At 39.8% G+C, this 17220-nt stretch overlaps 1 protein-coding gene and 1 long non-coding RNA gene across 2 annotated transcripts in view; one reads left to right on the top strand and one right to left on the bottom strand.

Annotated features, from left to right (window-relative positions):
* Nucleotides 1–13353, bottom strand: part of LOC307134167 — a 20550-nt gene extending 7197 nt beyond the window's left edge. Inside the window, exon 1 of the long non-coding RNA XR_013817524.1 lies at nt 13261–13353. This is a non-coding gene — a long non-coding RNA (uncharacterized lncRNA). The remainder of the gene's footprint in view (nt 1–13260) is intronic.
* Nucleotides 13168–17220, top strand: part of eva1bb (eva-1 homolog Bb (C. elegans)) — a 26021-nt gene continuing 21968 nt past the window's right edge. Inside the window, exon 1 of the mRNA XM_079829699.1 lies at nt 13168–13383. The gene's annotated coding sequence lies outside the window, so the exon portion shown is untranslated. The remainder of the gene's footprint in view (nt 13384–17220) is intronic.

Genomic DNA, 17220 nt, shown 5'->3' with positions numbered 1-17220 from the left:
TAACACGAGAATGAACCTCATTGGTTCTTGAGGAAGCTCAAACGTGCTGCGTAACACGAGAATCAGGGCCGGCGTTTGCTATAGGCGAGCTAGGCGGTTGCCTAGGGCTACAAATTTGTTGGGGGCGCAGCCAGGCGCCCTCTAGTGGCGCCCTTAAACTTACTTCTCATTAATCATAGAATTAAAACAAGCGAAATAAAACATACTGTTTATAAAACATGATCCTCCTTGGGCACCCCCTCAGCCACACGTTTAATTACTTAACATGATTATTAGATTGAATTGATGGTGAGTATTGTCGAGCACAGGCGTTCAGGCGTTAGGTCAGACAGGTTTGTATATTGATTTATATATGTCAACAAAAATACTTATTAGGAACATGAAAATATCCTTTCTTTGGGAGGGTTTGCCTTCGTTGTGCTCCCTGGAAGTAGGGGTAGGAAGTTGGCAGTCTCATGTGACAAAACTCAATCTCGCCTAGGGCAACCAAAGAGCTAGAGCCGGCCCTGACGGGAATGAACCTTATTGGTTCTTGAGGAAGCTCAAAAGTGCTGCGTAACACGAGAATGAACCTCATTGGTTCTTGCTGAAGCTCAAACGTACAGAGTAACACGAGAATGAACCTCATTGGTTCTTGAGGAAGCTCAAACGTGCTGAGTAACACAAGAATGAACCTCATTGGTTCTTTATGAAGGTCAAATGTGCTGCGTAACACAAGAATGAACCTCATTGGTTCTTGCTGAAGCTCAAACGTCTTGCGTAACATGAGAATTAACCTCATTGGCTCTTGCTGAAGCTCAAACATGCTGAGTAACACAAGAATGAACCTCATTGGTTCTTGAGGAAGCTCAAACGTGCTGAGTAACACAAGAATGAACCTCATTGGTTCTTGAGGAAGCTCAAACATGCTGCGTAACACAAGAATGAACCTCATTGGTTCTTTCTGAAGGTCAAATATGCTGCGTAACACAAGAATGAACCTCATTGGTTCTTGAGGAAGCTCAAACGTGCTGCGTAACACTAGAATTAATCTCATTGGTTCTTGAGGAAGCTCAAACATGCTGCGTAAAACAAGAATGAACCTCATTGGTTCTTTCTGAAGGTCAAATATGCTGCGTAACACAAGAATGAACCTCATTGGTTCTTGCTGAAGCTCAAACGTGCTGAGTAACACAAGAATTAACCTCATTGGTTATTGAGGAAGCTCAAACGTGCTGAGTAACACAAGAATGAACCTCACTGGTTCTTGAGGAAGCTCAAACATGCTGCGTAACACAAGAATGAACCTCATTGGTTCTTGCTGAAGCTCAAACGTGCTGCGTAACACTAGAATGAATCTCATTGGTTCTTGAGGAAGCTCAAACGTGCTGCGTAACACTAGAATGAATCTCATTGGTTCTTGCTGAAGCTCAAACGTGCTGCGTAACACAAGAATGAACCTCATTGGTTCTTGCTGAAGCTCAAACGTGCTGTGTAACACTAGAATGAATCTCATTGGTTCTTGAGGAAGCTCAAACGTGTTGCGTAACACGAGAATGAACCTCATTGGTTCTTGAGGAAGCTCAAACATTCTGCGTAACACAAGAATGAATCTCATTAGTTCTTGCTGAAGCTCAAACGTGCTGCGTAACACGAGAATGAACCTCATTGGTTCTTGAGGAAGCTCAAACGTGCTGCGTAACACGAGAATGAACCTCATTGGTTCTTGAGGAAGCTCAAACGTGCTGCGTAACAAGAGAATGAACTTCATTGGTTCTTGAGGAAGCTCAAACGTGCTGCGTAACACGAGAATGAACCTCATTGGTTCTTGCTGAAGCTCAAACGTGCTGAGTAACACAAGAATGAACCTCATTGGTTCTTGCTGAAGCTCAAACGTGCTGAGTAACACAAGAATGAACCTCATTGGTTCTTGCTGAAGCTCAAACGTGCTGCGTAACACGAGAATGAACCTCATTGGTTCTTGCTGAAGCTCAAACGTGCTGCGTAACACAAGAATGAACCTAATTGGTTCTAGCTGAAGCTCAAACGTGCTGAGTAACACAAGAATGAACCTCATTGGTTCTTGAGGAAGCTCAAACGTGCTGCGTAACACGAGAATGAACCTCATTGGTTCTAGCTGAACCTCAAACGTGCTGAGTAACACAAGAATGAACCTCATTGGTTCTTGAGGAAGCTCAAACGTGCTGCGTAACACGAGAATGAACCTCATTGGTTCTAGCTGAACCTCAAACGTGCTGAGTAACACAAGAATGAACCTCATTGGTTCTTTCTGAAGCTCAAATGTGCTGCGTAACACAAGAATGAACCTCATTGGTTCTAGCTTAAGCTCAAACGTGCTGAGTAACACGAGAATGAACCTCATTGGTTCTTGCTGAAGCTCAAACGTGCTGAGTAACACGAGAATGAACCTCATTGGTTCTTGCTGAAGCTCAAACGTGCTGAGTAACACAAGAATGAACCTCATTGATTCTAGCTGAAGCTTAAAAGTGCTGCGTAACACGAGAATGAACCTCATTGGTTCTTGCTGAAGCTCAAACGTACAGAGTAACACTAGAATGAACCTCATTGGTTCTTGAGGAAGCTCAAACGTGCTGCGTAACACAAGAATGAACCTCATTGGTTCTTGCTGAAGCTCAAACGTACAGAGTAACACTAGAATGAACCTCATTGGTTCTTGCTGAAGCTCAAACGTGCTGAGTAACACAAGAATGAATCTCATTGGTTCTTGCTGAAGCTCAAACGTGCTGCGTAACACGAGAATGAACCTCATTGGTTCTTGCTGAAGCTCAAACGTGCTGCGTAACACAAGAATGAACCTCATTGGTTCTTGAGGAAGCTCAAACGTACAGAGTAACACAAGAATGAACCTCATTGGTTCTTGCTGAAGCTCAAACGTGCTGAGTAACACAAGAATGAATCTCATTGGTTCTTGCTGAAGCTCAAACGTGCTGCGTAACACGAGAATGAACCTCATTGGTTCTTGCTGAAGCTCAAACGTACAGAGTAACACAAGAATGAACCTCATTGGTTCTTGCTGAAGCTCAAACGTGCTGAGTAACACAAGAATGAATCTCATTGGTTCTTGCTGAAGCTCAAACGTGCTGCGTAACACGAGAATGAACCTCATTGGTTCTTGCTGAAGCTCAAACGTGCTGCGTAACACGAGAATGAACCTCATTGGTTCTTGCTGAAGCTCAAACGTGCTGAGTAACACAAGAATGAATCTCATTGGTTCTTGCTGAAGCTCAAACGTGCTGCGTAACACGAGAATGAACCTCATTGGTTCTTGCTGAAGCTCAAACGTGCTGCGTAACTCAAGAATGAACCTCATTGGTTCTTGCTGAAGCTCAAACGTGCTGAGTAACACAAGAATGAACCTCATTGGTTCTTGCTGAAGCTCAAACGTGCTGCGTAACACGAGAATGAACCTCATTGGTTCTTGCTGAAGCTCAAACGTGCTGAGTAACACAAGAATGAACCTCATTGGTTCTTGCTGAAGCTCAAACGTGCTGCGTAACACGAGAATGAACCTCATTGGTTCTTGCTGAAGCTCAAACGTGCTGCGTAACACAAGAATGAACCTAATTGGTTCTAGCTGAAGCTCAAACGTGCTGAGTAACACAAGAATGAACCTCATTGGTTCTTGAGGAAGCTCAAACGTGCTGCGTAACACGAGAATGAACCTCATTGGTTCTAGCTGAACCTCAAACGTGCTGAGTAACACGAGAATGAACCTCATTGGTTCTTTCTGAAGCTCAAATGTGCTGCGTAACACAAGAATGAACCTCATTGGTTCTAGCTTAAGCTCAAACGTGCTGAGTAACACGAGAATGAACCTCATTGGTTCTTGCTGAAGCTCAAACGTGCTGAGTAACACGAGAATGAACCTCATTGGTTCTAGCTGAAGCTCAAACATGCTGAGTAACACAAGAATGAACCTCATTGGTGCTTGAGGAAGCTCAAACGTACAGAGTAACACTAGAATGAACCTCATTGGTTCTTGCTGAAGCTCAAACGTACAGAGTAACACTAGAATGAACCTCATTGGTTCTTGCTGAAGCTCAAACGTGCTGAGTAACACAAGAATGAATCTCATTGGTTCTTGCTGAAGCTCAAACGTGCTGCGTAACACGAGAATGAACCTCATTGGTTCTTGCTGAAGCTCAAACGTGCTGCGTAACACAAGAATGAACCTCATTGGTTCTTGAGGAAGCTCAAACGTACAGAGTAACACAAGAATGAACCTCATTGGTTCTTGCTGAAGCTCAAACGTGCTGCGTAACACGAGAATGAACCTCATTGGTTCTTGCTGAAGCTCAAACGTGCTGAGTAACACAAGAATGAACCTCATTGGTTCTTGCTGAAGCTCAAACGTGCTGAGTAACACAAGAATGAACCTCATTGGTTCTTGCTGAAGCTCAAACGTGCTGCGTAACACGAGAATGAACCTCATTGGTTCTTGCTGAAGCTCAAACGTGCTGCGTAACACAAGAATGAACCTAATTGGTTCTAGCTGAAGCTCAAACGTGCTGAGTAACACAAGAATGAACCTCATTGGTTCTTGAGGAAGCTCAAACGTGCTGCGTAACACGAGAATGAACCTCATTGGTTCTAGCTGAACCTCAAACGTGCTGAGTAACACAAGAATGAACCTCATTGGTTCTTGAGGAAGCTCAAACGTGCTGCGTAACACGAGAATGAACCTCATTGGTTCTAGCTGAACCTCAAACGTGCTGAGTAACACAAGAATGAACCTCATTGGTTCTTTCTGAAGCTCAAATGTGCTGCGTAACACAAGAATGAACCTCATTGGTTCTAGCTTAAGCTCAAACGTGCTGAGTAACACGAGAATGAACCTCATTGGTTCTTGCTGAAGCTCAAACGTGCTGAGTAACACGAGAATGAACCTCATTGGTTCTTGCTGAAGCTCAAACGTGCTGAGTAACACAAGAATGAACCTCATTGATTCTAGCTGAAGCTTAAAAGTGCTGCGTAACACGAGAATGAACCTCATTGGTTCTTGCTGAAGCTCAAACGTACAGAGTAACACTAGAATGAACCTCATTGGTTCTTGAGGAAGCTCAAACGTGCTGCGTAACACAAGAATTAACCTCATTGGTTCTTGCTGAAGCTCAAACGTACAGAGTAACACTAGAATGAACCTCATTGGTTCTTGCTGAAGCTCAAACGTGCTGAGTAACACAAGAATGAATCTCATTGGTTCTTGCTGAAGCTCAAACGTGCTGCGTAACACGAGAATGAACCTCATTGGTTCTTGCTGAAGCTCAAACGTGCTGCGTAACACAAGAATGAACCTCATTGGTTCTTGAGGAAGCTCAAACGTACAGAGTAACACAAGAATGAACCTCATTGGTTCTTGCTGAAGCTCAAACGTGCTGAGTAACACAAGAATGAATCTCATTGGTTCTTGCTGAAGCTCAAACGTGCTGCGTAACACGAGAATGAACCTCATTGGTTCTTGCTGAAGCTCAAACGTACAGAGTAACACAAGAATGAACCTCATTGGTTCTTGCTGAAGCTCAAACGTGCTGAGTAACACAAGAATGAATCTCATTGGTTCTTGCTGAAGCTCAAACGTGCTGCGTAACACAAGAATGAACCTCATTGGTTCTTGAGGAAGCTCAAACGTACAGAGTAACACAAGAATGAACCTCATTGGTTCTTGCTGAAGCTCAAACGTGCTGAGTAACACAAGAATGAACCTCATTGATTCTAGCTGAAGCTTAAAAGTGCTGCGTAACACGAGAATGAACCTCATTGGTTCTTGCTGAAGCTCAAACGTACAGAGTAACACTAGAATGAACCTCATTGGTTCTTGAGGAAGCTCAAACGTGCTGCGTAACACAAGAATGAACCTCATTGGTTCTTGCTGAAGCTCAAACGTACAGAGTAACACTAGAATGAACCTCATTGGTTCTTGCTGAAGCTCAAACGTGCTGAGTAACACAAGAATGAATCTCATTGGTTCTTGCTGAAGCTCAAACGTGCTGCGTAACACGAGAATGAACCTCATTGGTTCTTGCTGAAGCTCAAACGTGCTGCGTAACACAAGAATGAACCTCATTGGTTCTTGAGGAAGCTCAAACGTACAGAGTAACACAAGAATGAACCTCATTGGTTCTTGCTGAAGCTCAAACGTGCTGAGTAACACAAGAATGAATCTCATTGGTTCTTGCTGAAGCTCAAACGTGCTGCGTAACACGAGAATGAACCTCATTGGTTCTTGCTGAAGCTCAAACGTACAGAGTAACACAAGAATGAACCTCATTGGTTCTTGCTGAAGCTCAAACGTGCTGAGTAACACAAGAATGAATCTCATTGGTTCTTGCTGAAGCTCAAACGTGCTGCGTAACACAAGAATGAACCTCATTGGTTCTTGAGGAAGCTCAAACGTACAGAGTAACACAAGAATGAACCTCATTGGTTCTTGCTGAAGCTCAAACGTGCTGCGTAACACGAGAATGAACCTCATTGGTTCTTGCTGAAGCTCAAACGTGCTGAGTAACACAAGAATGAACCTCATTGGTTCTTGCTGAAGCTCAAACGTGCTGAGTAACACAAGAATGAACCTCATTGGTTCTTGCTGAAGCTCAAACGTGCTGCGTAACACGAGAATGAACCTCATTGGTTCTTGCTGAAGCTCAAACGTGCTGCGTAACACAAGAATGAACCTAATTGGTTCTAGCTGAAGCTCAAACGTGCTGAGTAACACAAGAATGAACCTCATTGGTTCTTGAGGAAGCTCAAACGTGCTGCGTAACACGAGAATGAACCTCATTGGTTCTAGCTGAACCTCAAACGTGCTGAGTAACACAAGAATGAACCTCATTGGTTCTTGAGGAAGCTCAAACGTGCTGCGTAACACGAGAATGAACCTCATTGGTTCTAGCTGAACCTCAAACGTGCTGAGTAACACAAGAATGAACCTCATTGGTTCTTTCTGAAGCTCAAATGTGCTGCGTAACACAAGAATGAACCTCATTGGTTCTAGCTTAAGCTCAAACGTGCTGAGTAACACGAGAATGAACCTCATTGGTTCTTGCTGAAGCTCAAACGTGCTGAGTAACACGAGAATGAACCTCATTGGTTCTTGCTGAAGCTCAAACGTGCTGAGTAACACAAGAATGAACCTCATTGATTCTAGCTGAAGCTTAAAAGTGCTGCGTAACACGAGAATGAACCTCATTGGTTCTTGCTGAAGCTCAAACGTACAGAGTAACACTAGAATGAACCTCATTGGTTCTTGAGGAAGCTCAAACGTGCTGCGTAACACAAGAATGAACCTCATTGGTTCTTGCTGAAGCTCAAACGTACAGAGTAACACTAGAATGAACCTCATTGGTTCTTGCTGAAGCTCAAACGTGCTGAGTAACACAAGAATGAATCTCATTGGTTCTTGCTGAAGCTCAAACGTGCTGCGTAACACGAGAATGAACCTCATTGGTTCTTGCTGAAGCTCAAACGTGCTGCGTAACACAAGAATGAACCTCATTGGTTCTTGAGGAAGCTCAAACGTACAGAGTAACACAAGAATGAACCTCATTGGTTCTTGCTGAAGCTCAAACGTGCTGAGTAACACAAGAATGAATCTCATTGGTTCTTGCTGAAGCTCAAACGTGCTGCGTAACACGAGAATGAACCTCATTGGTTCTTGCTGAAGCTCAAACGTACAGAGTAACACAAGAATGAACCTCATTGGTTCTTGCTGAAGCTCAAACGTGCTGAGTAACACAAGAATGAATCTCATTGGTTCTTGCTGAAGCTCAAACGTGCTGCGTAACACGAGAATGAACCTCATTGGTTCTTGCTGAAGCTCAAACGTGCTGCGTAACACGAGAATGAACCTCATTGGTTCTTGCTGAAGCTCAAACGTGCTGAGTAACACAAGAATGAATCTCATTGGTTCTTGCTGAAGCTCAAACGTGCTGCGTAACACGAGAATGAACCTCATTGGTTCTTGCTGAAGCTCAAACGTGCTGCGTAACTCAAGAATGAACCTCATTGGTTCTTGCTGAAGCTCAAACGTGCTGAGTAACACAAGAATGAACCTCATTGGTTCTTGCTGAAGCTCAAACGTGCTGCGTAACACGAGAATGAACCTCATTGGTTCTTGCTGAAGCTCAAACGTGCTGAGTAACACAAGAATGAACCTCATTGGTTCTTGCTGAAGCTCAAACGTGCTGCGTAACACGAGAATGAACCTCATTGGTTCTTGCTGAAGCTCAAACGTGCTGCGTAACACAAGAATGAACCTAATTGGTTCTAGCTGAAGCTCAAACGTGCTGAGTAACACAAGAATGAACCTCATTGGTTCTTGAGGAAGCTCAAACGTGCTGCGTAACACGAGAATGAACCTCATTGGTTCTAGCTGAACCTCAAACGTGCTGAGTAACACGAGAATGAACCTCATTGGTTCTTTCTGAAGCTCAAATGTGCTGCGTAACACAAGAATGAACCTCATTGGTTCTAGCTTAAGCTCAAACGTGCTGAGTAACACGAGAATGAACCTCATTGGTTCTTGCTGAAGCTCAAACGTGCTGAGTAACACGAGAATGAACCTCATTGGTTCTAGCTGAAGCTCAAACATGCTGAGTAACACAAGAATGAACCTCATTGGTGCTTGAGGAAGCTCAAACGTACAGAGTAACACTAGAATGAACCTCATTGGTTCTTGCTGAAGCTCAAACGTACAGAGTAACACTAGAATGAACCTCATTGGTTCTTGCTGAAGCTCAAACGTGCTGAGTAACACAAGAATGAATCTCATTGGTTCTTGCTGAAGCTCAAACGTGCTGCGTAACACGAGAATGAACCTCATTGGTTCTTGCTGAAGCTCAAACGTGCTGCGTAACACAAGAATGAACCTCATTGGTTCTTGAGGAAGCTCAAACGTACAGAGTAACACAAGAATGAACCTCATTGGTTCTTGCTGAAGCTCAAACGTGCTGAGTAACACAAGAATGAATCTCATTGGTTCTTGCTGAAGCTCAAACGTGCTGCGTAACACGAGAATGAACCTCATTGGTTCTTGCTGAAGCTCAAACGTACAGAGTAACACAAGAATGAACCTCATTGGTTCTTGCTGAAGCTCAAACGTGCTGAGTAACACAAGAATGAATCTCATTGGTTCTTGCTGAAGCTCAAACGTGCTGCGTAACACGAGAATGAACCTCATTGGTTCTTGCTGAAGCTCAAACGTGCTGCGTAACACGAGAATGAACCTCATTGGTTCTTGCTGAAGCTCAAACGTGCTGAGTAACACAAGAATGAATCTCATTGGTTCTTGCTGAAGCTCAAACGTGCTGCGTAACACGAGAATGAACCTCATTGGTTCTTGCTGAAGCTCAAACGTGCTGCGTAACTCAAGAATGAACCTCATTGGTTCTTGCTGAAGCTCAAACGTGCTGAGTAACACAAGAATGAACCTCATTGGTTCTTGCTGAAGCTCAAACGTGCTGCGTAACACGAGAATGAACCTCATTGGTTCTTGCTGAAGCTCAAACGTGCTGAGTAACACAAGAATGAACCTCATTGGTTCTTGCTGAAGCTCAAACGTGCTGCGTAACACGAGAATGAACCTCATTGGTTCTTGCTGAAGCTCAAACGTGCTGCGTAACACAAGAATGAACCTAATTGGTTCTAGCTGAAGCTCAAACGTGCTGAGTAACACAAGAATGAACCTCATTGGTTCTTGAGGAAGCTCAAACGTGCTGCGTAACACGAGAATGAACCTCATTGGTTCTAGCTGAACCTCAAACGTGCTGAGTAACACGAGAATGAACCTCATTGGTTCTTTCTGAAGCTCAAATGTGCTGCGTAACACAAGAATGAACCTCATTGGTTCTAGCTTAAGCTCAAACGTGCTGAGTAACACGAGAATGAACCTCATTGGTTCTTGCTGAAGCTCAAACGTGCTGAGTAACACGAGAATGAACCTCATTGGTTCTAGCTGAAGCTCAAACATGCTGAGTAACACAAGAATGAACCTCATTGGTTCTTGCTGAAGCTCAAACGTACAGAGTAACACTAGAATGAACCTCATTGGTGCTTGAGGAAGCTCAAACGTGCTGCGTAACACGAGAATGAACCTCATTGGTTCTTGAGGAAGCTCAAACGTGCTGCGTAACATGAGAATGAACCTCATTGGTTCTTGAGGAACCTCTATGCTGCGTTACGTGCGTATCTGTGAATGGAGGGACGGAAAGCTCTCAGATTTCCTCAAAAAGATCTTCATTTGTGTTCCGAGGTGAATGAAATTCTTACGGGTTTAGAATGACATGAGGGTGAATAATTAATGACAGAATTTACATTTTTTTGGGCGAATATCCCTTTAAGTTCAATCTCAAAGGATTCAGTTCAACCTGCATTTAGCTTTCATATTCCCCAACATGCACCTGCTCAAGTATGTTGGCCGTATTATATTATTTCTCTCTGTCAGACTCAACAAACACTTATCTAAAGAGCATGGCTCATTGTACGGTCAAAGATCGAAGGTTTTCATTGGCTATTGCTACAACTTGCTAGGCTTTGGACAACGCACGGTTTAGAGTGGCTTCAGGTGCGTAACTCTCGTCAGACGGTTGGGAACACAAAGAGCTCTTTTAATCCAGCAGTAGCCTGAAGCGGCAGGCGCTGTGCCCACTGCAGACATTTCCTGTTCTGTTCCACCCCACAGGGTTAACCCTTGACAGACAGAGATCTCTCTAGCATGTTAGACGTGGCCCATCCCAGAGGCTGGGCGGTCGGCCGGATTCAAGCCTGCACACGCTGACTGAAAGACACATCATTAGGTGCCCAAATTTGAATGTTGAAAGACAAACAGAAACAGAAAGAAGCTGCTACTTTTTGCTCATTATACTTTTGAGCTCTGCCTGTTGCATGGGATATTTATTTTCGCTCCCTTTGTAAATGTTAATACTGTAATACTGTACTGAAGAAAAAGTGAGCAGGGATTTGTCGTACAAAAATGTCTTTAATCAGCTGGTATTTTTGGTGGCTACACTCAGGGTTGCCAAAACCCGCCCAATTGCTATTCAAACTAGCCCAAAACAATCGCGTTTCAGGGCGGGTTCTCCGGTAAAAATCACATTTGGGGGGTCAAATTTGTTCTTTTTTTGGCAGGGTTGCCTGCTATAATTCGCATTCCGGGGCTAAATATCACATAATTGGGGTCGCTTCAACCTGCGGTCATGAAAACAGCCCGCAGCAACAGTGTTGATGTAGCCCAATTCCGATGAAAAATCGCGGACTTGGCACTACCTTTCAAAAGATTGAGGTCATTTTTTTTAAGAGTAATTCATATTTTTATTTTAAAAAAATGAATACTTTTATTGAGCATTTATCCATTAAATTAATCAAAAGTGACCGTTTATAATGTTACAATAGATTTCTATTTCAATTCTATTTCTATTCAAAGCATACCGCAAAAAAATAAGCAGCACAACTGTTTTCAACATTGATAATAATAATCAGAAATGTTTCTTGAGCATCAAATCATCATATTAGAGTGATTTCTGAAGGATCGTGTGACACTGAAGACTGTAGGAATGATGCTGAAAATTCAGCATTGATCACAGGAATAAATTATGTTTTAAAATATATTTATGTGTTTTTGATTAAATAAATGCACCCTTGTATAATTTATTTAATTTATATATATTGTTGTATGATTTCTGTGTAAACCTGATTTGGACCAATCTTTATTGTGAAAAGCATCTTAATATTTGGACCCACTTTATATTAGGTGGCCTTAACTACTATGTACTAACATTTAAATTAATATTTGATACAATGCACTTATTGTGTACATACATGTTTTTACATTGTACTTACATTTTAAAAATAACCTGCATGTAATTACCTCTGTAATTAATTTCTGTAGTTACATTTATAATTACACTTTTGACCCTTACACCTAACCCTACCCTTCAACTTACCCACACCACCACACCTGTCCCTAACTTTACCCATATCCCACCTCAATATCAGCAAAAGTGTTGTGCAATACAACATGAAAACAATAAGTACATTGTACTTTTATTTTATTTTATGCAAGTACATAGTAATTAAGGCCAACTAATATAAACCAAATATTTAAATTAGGGCTGTCAAAAGATTAATCGCGATTAATCGCATCCAAAATAAAAGTTTGTGTTTACATAATATATGTGTGTGTACTCTGTTAATTATTATTTATATATAAAGACACACATTCATGTATATATTATTTATATATAGAAATATTTGCATGTATATAGCCTACTGTATATACATTTATATAATGTATAATTTATTCTAATTTTATTCTATTTCTATTTAATTTCTTGTAACTGTTATTTGCACTGTCCATGGAGCGGACCTGTTTACATTTCACTGCCAGTTGTATATTGTGTATATAACTGTGTATGTGACAAATAAAACTCTTGAATCTTGAATCTTGAATAATCTATAATATATATAAATATAAATGTTTTATATATAAAAATAATATATATTTTTTAAATATATACATGCTTGTGTGTGTATTTATATATAAATAATAATTAACAGAGTACACACACATATATTATGTAAACACAAACTTTTATTTTGGATGCGATTAATCGCGATTAATCTTTTGACAGCCCTAATTTAAATACATTTTGGCTTTACAACAAACAAAAATGCCATTTCTTAATAAATAAAAAAGATTTGTCCTTATAATTTCATACGTACTAAGCTTAAATTATACATAGCTGCCTTGAAAGGGGGTCTTTCACAAGGGGATTGTCATATTTTAGGGTCCTTGGCATCAAAACTTTTCTTCTTTGAGGCCACTGTTGAGTGTACAGACTACAATACACAATACACCATACATTTAAACTAGACTTCAGCTGCTTCATTCAGCACAGCATCGATAGTCCGTCTGAGCTTAAAGAAAACAAGCTGTATGTTTAACTGTGGTTTACACACCCACATACACATTAAAATGTACATGTGTGGACCTGAAGAATGATCTGTTGACCAGCGGGTGTGAAATGTGGCCTGGATCGCACTGCCATCCTGAGGGTGTACATTCTCCTGTCGTGCGCCCCTCCCTGACTCTATTTTCCCCTCTGACAGGAAACACCTCCCTTTACCCAAACTGCTTTTCTATGGTCTGGTCCCAGTGAGAGAGAGAGGCTGTGTATGTGTGACCACAGAGGGCTGCTTCTGCTCTATCAGGCACAGACATGTGTGAGTAGACGGGAACTCAAGCACCTCTCAGTATTTAGTGTTCCTGCTTCATCTTCCAGCGTAGCGAGGTCACACCGCCTCTGGATTAGGGACTCATCTTTCCTCCGCCGGGACATTCTGGATAGAAATGATGGTTCGTTAGAAAAGGTAAGGAATTAAATACTGCATTTTTGTTAAAGGGATCAAATACCAAAACTATAGTTGACTTTTTAAATTAAGATAAAATTGGTGGATTAGTATACTTTAAAAGAGCTTGCTATTACTTTAAAACTATTTTTGTTTGCTGAAAAATATAACCGGATGAAAAGTCTCTCTCTGAAGGAGGGACTTGAGTCATATCTAAAGACCAGAGCATCAAATAGACTTAAGGGCTGATTCTTTTGACCTGGATCAACAGCATAGCAACCACAACACTCATAAAAGCAACCTTCACTTACAACAACGTAGAAATTGCATAGTAACACATTAGCAACTGCATAGCAACACCCTAGCAACCACCCACAACACCCTGTATTGCTATGCACTAGGTACCATGCACAACATCCTAGCAACTGCATATCAATGCCCTAGCAACCATCAATAACACCCTAAAATTTGCATAGTAACACATTAGCAACTGCATGGCAACACCCTAGCTACCGCACACAACACTCTGTATTGCTATGCATTAGGTACCATGCACAACATCCTAGCAACTGCATAGCAATGCCCTAACAACCATCAATAACACCCTAGAATTTGCATAGTAACACATTAGCAACTGCATGGCAACACCCTAGCTACCAACCACAACACCCTGCATTGCAATGCACTAGGTACCATGCACAACATCCTAGCAACTGCATAGCAATGCCCTAGCAACCACCAACAACACCCTAGAAATTGCATAGTAACACATTAACAACTGCATAGCAACACCCTAGCAACCACCCACAACAGCCTGCATTGCAATACACTAGGTACCATGCACAACATCCTAGCAACTGCATAGCAATGCCCTAACAACCACCAACACCCTAGACATTGCATAGTAACACATTAGCAACACCCTAGCAACCACCCACTACACCCTATATTGCTATGCACTAGGTACCATGCACAACATCCAAGCAACTCCATAGCAATGCCCTAACAACCATCAATAACACCCTAGAATTTGCATAGTAACACATTAGCAACTGCATGGCAACACCCTAGCTACCAACCACAACCCCCTGCATTGCAATGCACTACGTACCATGCACAACATCCTAACAACTGCATAGCAATGCCTTAGCAACCACCAACAAAACCACAGAAATTGCATAGTAACACATTAGCAACTTCATGGCAACACCCTAGCAACCAACCACAACACCCTGCATTGCAATGCAGGTACCATGCACAAAATCCTAGCAACTGCATAGCAATGCCCTAACAACCACCAACAACACCCTAGAAATCGCATAGTAACATATTAGCAACTGCATAGCAACACCCTAGGAACCAACCACAACACCCTGCATTGCAATGCACTAGGTACCATGCACAACATCCTAGCAACTCCATAGCAATGCCCTAACAACCAACAACAACACCATAAAAAATTGCATTGTAACACATTAGCAACTGTATAGCAACACCCTAGTAACCAACCACAACACCCTGCATTGAAATGCGTTAGGTACCATGCACAACATCCTAGCAACTGCATAGCAATGCCCTAGCAACTACCAACAACACCCTAGAAACCAACCACAACATCCTGTATAGAAGAAACTGTATAGCAATGCACTAGCAACTGTGAAGCAACCACCCACAACACCCTAGCACTGTGGCAGTCAGAAAGTACCAATCACATTTGTTCAGAAAAAAAACAAAACGTTTGGTTTTGTTTGTTTTGATTACATATAAACTATGTGAGGCGTATGAAAGCTTGTTTCCGCCACTTGATAAAACATAAAAAAGGTATTGTTTTATTCTGTGGTGGAAACAAGCTTCCATAGAGGCATTCGTTTAGAACAAATAGATTGTTGCCACTTTTTAAATGACTTTACATTAAATAAACCTAATTAAAAATCTAAACTATTGATAACTAATGTTGGTAATAATGTGACAATGAAAACCAGTTCTTGTGATATTGAAAAAAACAAAAGATGCTCCAGCAGATGAGAGAACAGAGAGAATTGCTGATGAGAGAACAGAGAGAAAAGCCTGAGCTCAGCAGGTTGTCAGACATCTGCTGCTACATGCCCTTCTGCAGGTTTGCTCTTCTGGGAAAAGCTCTGACAGGTGGGAGATGGTATGTGTGTTTGAGAGCTGTTTGTCCTGTGCCGATGATTCACAGCTGTGGGGGGAAACTCAGGCCAGTTAGCCACTGTCTGGTAACGCGAGTATTTTTGGAACTTGTGGCGTACGTCCCACGCTAATTGGTACTTGGAGCAGAACTTGACAATGTTTACAAGCTTTTAGTGTAATCTTATATTTCTGGTATCCTAGTTCCTGTTTGTCATTTGTTTATGTGAGGGAATGTTGTGTTTGCTGAACCCGCCGGAGAGCACAACACAAAGACAACAATCCCTGCTTGCATTTAAACATTTCACCGCTGGACGTCCTGTCTCTCAAACATCCCAGGTGAACATTTTATTGTTCAAAATTTGCTCTTTCGGTGCTCAGTAGAATTTGTGTTAATTATGTTTATCTAAAGTATTAAAATGAATTATTACCATTATTATAACAATAATGTTTTTAAATATTATTGTTATTCTTGTATTAGTATTATAAATGTTTAATAATTAATTAATAAAAAGGTACTATGACTGTTACTACTAATATTAATAATTATATTGAATATTATTATGTAACTATAATAAATATTAATCATAAATACATATAATACAATTAATAATATAATTATAAAAATCATTAAAATCATTATTATTATTGTATAATTATGGTAAAATTAAGAATGAATATATGTTATAATTATAACAACCATAAATATTATTATTATTATATAATTGTATTAAATGTATTATAATTCATATAAAAAATATTATTCTAATAGTGGTTTTAATTAATTTATAAAAAAGTATGTGATACTCAATACACTACTACTTATTATTATTACTATTATATGAAATAATACAAATAACACTGTATTAATAATAAATATAAATACTTACATATTTTTGTTATTCTTGTATTATAATTATAAATGTTTAATAACTATGTAATATTCATTATAACACTACTACTACTGTTACTACTACTAATATTAATATGCATATATTGTCATTATCATTGCTATTATTATATTTAATATTATTGTATAATATATATATATATATTATAATAATTATGATTCTTACAATTATATAATACTATATATATATATATATATATATATATATATATATATATATATATATATATATATATATATATATATATATATATATATTATTAATGTATTAATAATACTGTTATTCTTCTCATTAATTTCCTTTTTGTTTAATATAAATATATAATATTCAATACACTACTACTAATTATTATTATTACTATGACATTGTATAATATAATAAACATCAATTATAGATATAATTATCATAATCATCGCCATTATTACATTGAATAATATTTTAACAAAAACAACAATAATAATTATTAATATATTCAATAATATTTTTATAATCATACAGTATATAATAAAAAATAGAATTATAATTATAATTTTAAAAACAATGATCTATATATATGTAGTTTGATAAGGATTATAATTTGGTCTTGGAAAAATTAATGTTCATGTTGTGATCATATTTTGATATTTTAGTCTTTAGTTATTTCTGAAGCACAGAGCAAAAAAACAACAACTTACAAATTAGATTTTACTGTATACCAAAGATGTTTGTGTCCGTTTATTATTATTAACATCTGAGATAATTAAATTACATAAAAATGAGATCTTCATTAAATCTCATGAGCTATAAAAGCAAATCAAGC

This window comes from Gobio gobio (assembly GCF_949357685.1).
Source record: "Gobio gobio genome assembly, chromosome: 11".
NCBI classification, from domain to species: Eukaryota; Metazoa; Chordata; class Actinopteri; order Cypriniformes; family Gobionidae; genus Gobio; species Gobio gobio.
The sequence above is the reverse complement of the archived record's forward strand: the minus strand, read 5'-3'. Positions and strand labels throughout refer to the sequence as shown.